Below are 8,159 nucleotides of genomic sequence, written 5' to 3'. Positions count from 1 at the left end.
TCCGAATGTCCGAATAATGAAAATTCGTCCGAATTTCGAATCGGAACGAAACGAAATGCACATGTCTACTGTAGTAAAGAATGAACAATTCTAAAAAAGACCTTTACACAAATGTTGACATACAAGCTAGATTGTAAGCCCTCAAGAGTAGGACCCTCTTGTATTGAATTGTATTTGAACTGTACTGTCTTCTTTTATGTTTCTATCACCAAGTGACCCCGAGATACATGGCCCTAAAGGCGGGTCACAAAATATTTTCGAATGCGGTTTTAAATAATTTCGAATCATGTTCAAATCATTTTGAATGTGGTTGAAATAATTTCGAATCATGTTCAAATCATTTCGAATCCGGTAGAAATATTTTCGAATTTGGTTGAAATATTTTCGAATGTAGCCGATTTTTTCGAATTCGGTAGAAAACTAAACGAAATACGAAAACGAATTTAAGGAAGTTAACGAATATATCTAAACGAAATGAATGAATTAACGAATTTAAACGAAACGAAACTAAACAAATTTTTTCCTTTTGCACATGTCTATACTACAGGTTTGAATATAAAAGTAAATCTCTAAAGTACCATAACTTCCCTGTATATTTTGATTCCTAGGGAAGAACAAGATAAGCAAAAGACAAAAAAGATCAATTTTGGGACCACAATATACCTTTTTAGGTCCTCGTACACAGCAAAACTAAAATTGTGCTGTTGTATTCTGCGAGCAAACAGGTTTTATATGTAATGCCCTTTCTGCAATAAAATACATTTACCTGCCTGTTTGCAATGTCCCTCACTGAGCTGCACATGCACAGCCCAGCTTACAGCGGATGGCCCAATCCCCAGTGCGCATGTGTAGGAGTGACATCATCCCCTGCCAGCCAATAAAGATGGCCAAAAATCGGCACACAGGAGAAGATGCTGGCACTAGTAGTAGGAAATGCGGATATAAAAGCTGCCTTTAACATTACAGCAGAAGATCAGGAATAGGCACTTATGCACGCCCGTGATTTTTGCATATGATTACTACATATAGTCATGTTAACTGACGCACAATGAAAAGATCAAACCCAAACCCATGGTTCTGCCCCAGACTTGCTCCTTTCACCCAACAGAGAAGACCCAGGTGCTGGCCTGTCTCTCACTTGACTTCCCCTATCCTTGGGAGCAAGCCCGCAGTGGTGAAACACATCAAGGAAGGTGGTTTTGGGTGGAAACATTATGTATACAGTTTTCAGGTTTTGACAAATTAAATATTAAAAGCAGTAATACGTTTTGGAGAGAAACTTTTTATTACCGTTGATGCATAATGATGCTAGCAAATTCTGAGCCTCTAGACCAGGGGTCTCAAACTGGTGGCCCTCCAGCTGTTGCGGAACTACAAGTCCCATCATGCCTCTGCCTGAGGGAGTCATGCTTGTAACTGTCCGCCTTGCCATGCCTCATGGGAGTTGTAGTTTTTCAACAGCTGGAGGGCCACCAGTTTGAGACCTCTGCTCTAGACTTTAATGACCCCCTGTTACAAAAGGATTAACCCCTTATATTAAAATGCTATGTCTGCTTTTTACCTGTAGAAGGTAATCAATTTTACATTTTACAGTTTCTATACTGTACCCATGTCATATTGGGTTCTGCTGGGTTTCCAGATTTAAATTACATACAAGAGTCTTATAGTATTTAGTAAGTGCTTGTCATGGTTATGCAGTGATCTTCCTGTTTGCTTACCTCCCCTCATGTGTTCAGTCAAAGAGGCCAGCCACTTCCACCTGGGGGTTTTTATAACCTCTCCTCTAAGCATGGCTCCACCCCAGGCCCTATCAGTGAACCTTATATTAACCTGTGCACTGCAAGCCAACAGTGCTGATCAACCATTGTGTATTCCTTTGTGTGTTAGCTTCCTGTTACCTGCCGTGTGCTCTGCTGTTATTCCGTTATCGACTTTGGCGTGTCCTTGACCATCCCTGTTTGCCTGTGATCCTGACCTTTTGGAGTGTCCCTGACTATTCCTGTCTGCTTGTGGCCCCGGCCTTGGCTTTGTCCCTCACCATCCCTATCCTCCTGTTGCCTACTGTGGGTGTGAGCTGGGGGTCGCGACCTGGAGCCAGTTGCAGCCAAGTCCATCCTCACCACTCGAGGCTCTGGTGAACACCTGCTGGCTCTTGGACTCTGCGCCCCAGGGAATCTTACGCTCTAACCCCGGTGTGATCCATCTTGGTGTTCTGGCGGCCCTGTCTTCCTATCACCTTGACCCCCATCCGCAGCAGTCAGCCGTAGGGTCCACAACCTTGTGGTGCACTCCCAATCCCTACCGTGTGCATCTGTCACCTGGCCTCAAGGTGACCTGACAGTGCTCAGGAAAACTATTGCTATATACAGGAGTAAGGATGAATAAATCTACCTGAGATTTCTTGAATCTTTCTCAACTACTATTAAGGTCTATGGAGGTGAACAGATATTGTTCAATTCTGGCCATTTGTAGGACTAATAAGCAAGCTGTTGTTAAACAAAGACATGCAAAGTATCATGGTCAGGAGTCAGGCTTGGAGACCAGTAGCTATAGCAGTAGAGAGGTCTTCCACTGACCAGCAGGATAAGTATACAAGCAGGTCACCCTGTTGGATGGCGCAGGCTCACCCAAGTTGTCCAGTCTAAGCAGTACCCGATGTTCACCAGAGCTCCTGATGGTGGAGATGGTTTTTGCTGCTTGTTAGTAACAAGTGACAGTCCTCAGGATCACCTCACCAGAAGGTGAGCAAGCATGGGTACTGTAGCACAGTGGTCATCAACCCTGTCCTCAGGGCCCACTAACAGGCAAGATAACTGAAATACATCACAGGTGGTATAATTTGCTGCTCAGTGACTGCAGTATTCTAGTCTACATCTCCCCCAAGGTAATACAAAAAACCTGGCCTGTTAGTGGTCCCTGAGGACAGGGTTGATGACCACTCCTGTAGCAGATATAGCAAGTAGGGATCAAGCAGAAGGGTAGTCAGTAAACAATCACAGGTCGGTAACAAATGAATACAGGTTGGGATCAAGCAGAATAGTCAAGGAACAAACCAAAGGTCATTGATAAGTGGTACCAGGGCACAGATGGCAGCAGGAGTGACAAGAGTGAGTTATTGGCTGGAGAGAGTACAATAATCTGGCAATCCGGATGTGCAAAGGCATGGTTTAAATAGGACATTCATGGGAGGAGCAAAGATTTCAATGTTCAAGGGAAACAAGACAAAAGGCAAGATTGTCTCAGCAATCAAGCAGAGAGCTCTGCAGCATCTTAGGTGGCTTATTAAGAACATTACTGCCAGATACAGCAGAGGTACAGAGTTCAGATCCAGGCCCTGACACAAAAGCAGGCATTACTATAAGGGACACTTACTAATGTAAAAAAAAAAAAAATACAAAGAAAAAGTATCTCTCTACATAGAATTGCCAGCTCTTCCTAACTGATCCAATGCATACTGACAACCAGGGGTAAAGGCTATGCACTGCATTATAGATGATTACCTATTTCTGGAAGCAAACATGCAAAGTTTTTAGTGAATCCTGGGGATTGGTCACAAACCCATTATAGTGGTAGAGACTTAAACCTTATCCCATAGTGATGAGAGAAAAAAAATCGAATTTTATATTTTTCTTTAAAATTTCAATAGGAAATAAAAAATAGATATTCGTTGTCATGCACATTTTTGTACTTCAGTCATTGGAAACTCAGATCCCCTTCCTACCTCCATTAAGACACAGGCAATGTTATTTCATACCTTAAATAAATTACATCTAACTTTTTTTGCAATAGATATACCGTAACTATTATTTTACTATAAACTCACACCTTTTTTTTATTCTTTGACAGAGAATAAGATTTGAGGTTAGGTACTTACATGCACCACCTGTAGTATAGAGATCACTTGTCACTTATCTGACATTTGTTTATAGAATGTTTTCTCTGGGATTGTGAATGAAACATATCAAACACAGCTAGGGTTCTACCACCATCAATGTAATAACATCCCTCATACTTCTCTCATGACAGAGCCACTTTAATGTACTGTATTTACAAACCCTAACTGCATGGAATTTTGTTTTCTAGACTGCTGAAATAAATAAACCATTGGCACTTTTCTTGTTTTTATCATAAAATATTGTTTCAAACTTTGTCATCCTTTGTTGCACGTCTTGTTGTCACTTTATTTCTACATGTACTTTCTCCAATGTCAAGTGTCAATCATTGATCTAGATTGACTTTCTGATAGTGGCAATGGTGAACAATGTGCGCAATGTGTGTGTCGGCATTGCTGTTGGTGGTCTCCACTGGAGGGGCACGTTATGCGGTGACAACGCAGGAGCACAATTCAGAGACAGATGTCACCTTCTACCCAGTGGTCAAGTCCTGGGGAAAAAAGTGTGGGAACTCCCACCCAAGATCCACTTTCCCACCAAAAACAAAAATGATACGCTCATATGCATATATATTTCACAGAAAATACAGCGCAAAATTTATTGCAAAGTGCCAGTTTACAAAAACAAAATAAGTTAACTTGTCAAACTAACAGAATAATCACCACAAGAATGGAGGGGAACAGCAGAATGGAGGGGGACATGGAGGAAAACTGGAGGGGGACAGTAGCAGAATGGAGGGGGACAGTAGTAGAATGGAGGGGGACAGTAACAGATTGAGGGGGACAGTAGCAGATTGAGGGGGACAGTAGCAGAACAGAGGGAGACAGTAGTAGAACGGAGGGGGACAGTAACAGATTGAGGGGGACAGTAGCAGATTGAGGGGTACAGTAGCAGATTGGAGGGAGACAGTAGCAGAACGGAGGGGGACAGCAGAATGGAGTGGGACACGGAGGAAAACTGCAGGGGGACAGCGTCAGAATGGAGGGGGAGTGGGGGACAGCAGCAGAACAGAGGGGGAGTGGGGGACAGCAGCAGAATGGAGGGGTAGTGGGGGACACAGCAGCAGAACGGAGGAGGAGCATGCACACTGTAACTAACAAAGTGTGTGTAACACACTAACCTGGAAGTTTGTCAATGACTCTGGCGGGCAGCAAACTCGTGGCAGACCTCATGGGCGGGAGGACTCGGAGGCTCAGCTCAGGAGAGGAGAAGTTGAACTGGAGAAGTCTGGCAGCTCAGAGTTGGGCTGCACTGCTGGCAATGTGCTACAGCGGCTGCGGGAGTAGTCAATGGCGGCCTCGGGACTGTCTGGCACTGACTGGGCAGTGGGCATAGGCTGTATCCTTACCAGCAGTAAGTGTGGCTCTGTCTGGTGTGGTGTCTGTGGCTGGGCTGCTCTCTCTCGGAGGTGCTGCTCAGCCTAGCAACCAGTTACTCAGGCATATGCAGGACGCGGCTGCTAATGGGAACTGAGTTCCTGTTGTGGAAAAAGTACAGGAACTCCGTTCCCATTGCGTTCCCGCAGGACTTGAGCCCTGCTTATACCAGAAAGAACTTAAACCATAATCTGTATTTAGGTTCACCAAGGGTTATTTTAATGAAAATTACAAATTTAAACAGGTTGCGCATAACTTTTAAATTTAACAACAACATATTAAAGCCTATGCAAGATTTTCCTGGTTTGGTTCAGGTTTACTTTAGAGCCCACCTCTGGGCTAACCCATCCTGCACTTTTTTTTATATTTAACCAAGTCCAATGTATAGATTTCCAACAGTCCCCTTGCAAAGATGTTTCATCCTCTGGATCCTAAGAGGACCCCACCACTGGGCAGCCATTAGAAAGTGTCCACATCATGCAGGCATTGACATGGACACCCAAATATGGAACATGCTTCATATAAACACTAGAAGAGAGATAACTTAAGATTGGAGCCATCATGTGACTGTGACATAAGCGAATAAAAGGGCATGTTCATATGGCTGTGTTCATTTAGAGGGGGTGGGGGATAAGTGGAGCCCAGGGTTAGGCTTTAACAGCTCATTCACACAAAAATGTGCTGCGGAAAACCTATGTTCTGTGCTTGCTTCCTTGTTTCCCATACTGCATTCAAAATACACTGGGTGTGTGATCTGCTGTGGGTGTCAATGTATTCCGAATGATACCCCAAACACACAACGCAAACACAGTACATTTGCCCACACTGGATTGCACCGTGCCAGAGTACCATGCGATCGGGTGCAGTGCATTTTTGAAAAGCGGTGCATGTACTGCTTTTGATGCGATCCAGAGCAATTTAAGCTCATTCAAATTATCAAATCCCACCACAATAAATCACACAGGAACATGGTCCTAAAGCTCAAGTCAAGAAAACTTTAAAATGATCCCTTGCAATGGGGCTGCATCTGCACTGCAAGGGTTAATTACTCACGTAGGTGTAGAGGAAACAGAAATTAAGCTTCACAGCTGAACACTGTCTGAGCTATACTGGATTAACCCTTTTGCTGCCAGAGCTGTTTTTGCACCCATGCTTTAAAAATCAATTTAGGCCTGAAGATTACATAAACAGTTACATGCCCAACCCCCCCCCCCCCCAACATGATTACATAAACATGCCCAATCGTATTTTTCCTAGAGCAGACATGCTCATATAAATGTGCACTGCATGGTGGCATCATCATGCAAAGGGTTTTTTTTTTTTTCTGTCAAAAACAAAACTTGGTTTACCTTAAATACCTTATATAATGTCTCGATCTGTGTCTGTAGTGCATGTTCAAAGCTTAACACCATAAGCAATAACCTATTTGATTTTTCACTCCAGGAGTATATAATGAGTTTGGAAATTAAATGCTGTAAAATGTTAAATGATAAATGATGTAAAATGCTTAAATAATGCATTGCAGTGTATCTAAACACATTAGATTTTAGTCAACTAAAATATACAGGAGATTTAGTCGACTATAAATGACTAAAACTAAAATTCTTAAAGAAGACTAAAATGGGAATAAAACTAAAATGACATTTTAGTCCGAAGACTAAAACTAAATTGAGATTTGCTGCCAAAATTAACACTGCTGGCTATTATAAATTGTCAACAATGGCCTTTTCCACTATAAAGAGGGAGATGACCCATCAATGATGACCCATTCCACTCTGAAAATGGAGAAGGCCCATCAATGATGTCCCATTCCACTCTGAAGATGACCCATCAATGATGACCCATTCCACTCTGAAGATGGAGATGACCCATCATTGATGACCCATTCCACTCCGAAGATGGAGATGACCCATCATTGATGACCCAATCCACTCTGAAGATGATGATGACCCATTATTGATGACCCAATCCACTCTGAAGATGGAGATGACCCATCATTGATGACCCAATCCACTCTGAAGATGGAGATGACCCATCATTGATGACCCAATCCACTCTGAAGATGGAGATGACCCATCATTGATGACCCAATCCACTCTGAAGACGATGATGACCCATTATTGATGACCCAATCCACTCTGAAGATGGAGATGACCCATCATTGATGACCCAATCCACTCTGAAGATGGAGATGACCCATCATTGATGACCCAATCCACTCTGAAGACGATGATGACCCATTATTGATGACCCAATCCACTCTGAAGATGGAGATGACCCATCTTTGATGACCCAATCCACTCTGAAGATGATAATGACCCATTATTGATGACCCAATCCACTCTGAAGATGGGGATGGCCCATCAATAATGACCCATTCCACTCTGAAGATTGGGATAGCACATCAATAATGACCCATTCCACTATAAAGAGAAAATTAATAAAATGTTTATTTTTTTTAAACCTCTTTATTGAGTTAGACATGATTTGTTGAACCTGATTGTTCCTGAGTGTAAATATGAAGGGATTTGTCACAGGTATGATGGAAATTACTACAGAGCTCATCACTTTACTTAGTTCTAGTGAGTTACCCCTGTTGGGGTGACGTAAAGAAATATGCTGCTCAAATACACAATTGTCATAGTAGCAAAATGTGATGTACAGGTAGAGAAGGCCATTAGCTGATGGGATATGAAACATTGCCAACTAGACATTCCCGACTCACTAACGTATTCCACGCATGTGCGCATGCACATTCGTGTGAATGCGCGTGAGTACTTGGTGCCCTCTCACCTATTTAAACTGGCTCCATAGAGGAGAAGATTGCTGAGTGATCGCCAGCTTCTACCATCTGTGACCTGATCCTATGCTTGTTTCTGTGTATACCCGG

The 8,159-nt window shown here is 42.9% G+C and overlaps 1 long non-coding RNA gene across 1 annotated transcript; it reads left to right on the top strand.

The window, feature by feature from the left end:
• The first annotated feature begins 1,495 nt into the window (after positions 1-1,495).
• On the top strand, positions 1,496-4,133 carry LOC144000359 (uncharacterized). The gene is made up of 2 exons (XR_013278222.1): positions 1,496-2,329; positions 2,397-4,133. It is a non-coding gene; the product is annotated as an uncharacterized LOC144000359 (long non-coding RNA).
• The last annotated feature ends 4,026 nt before the right edge of the window (positions 4,134-8,159 follow it).

The sequence above is a fragment of the Lithobates pipiens genome, unplaced genomic scaffold (assembly GCF_037356315.1).
Source record: "Lithobates pipiens isolate NorthernLeopardFrog02 unplaced genomic scaffold, aLitPip1_a1.2 Scaffold_22, whole genome shotgun sequence".
Lineage (NCBI taxonomy): Eukaryota > Metazoa > Chordata > Amphibia > Anura > Ranidae > Lithobates > Lithobates pipiens.
The sequence above is the reverse complement of the archived record's forward strand: the minus strand, read 5'-3'. Positions and strand labels throughout refer to the sequence as shown.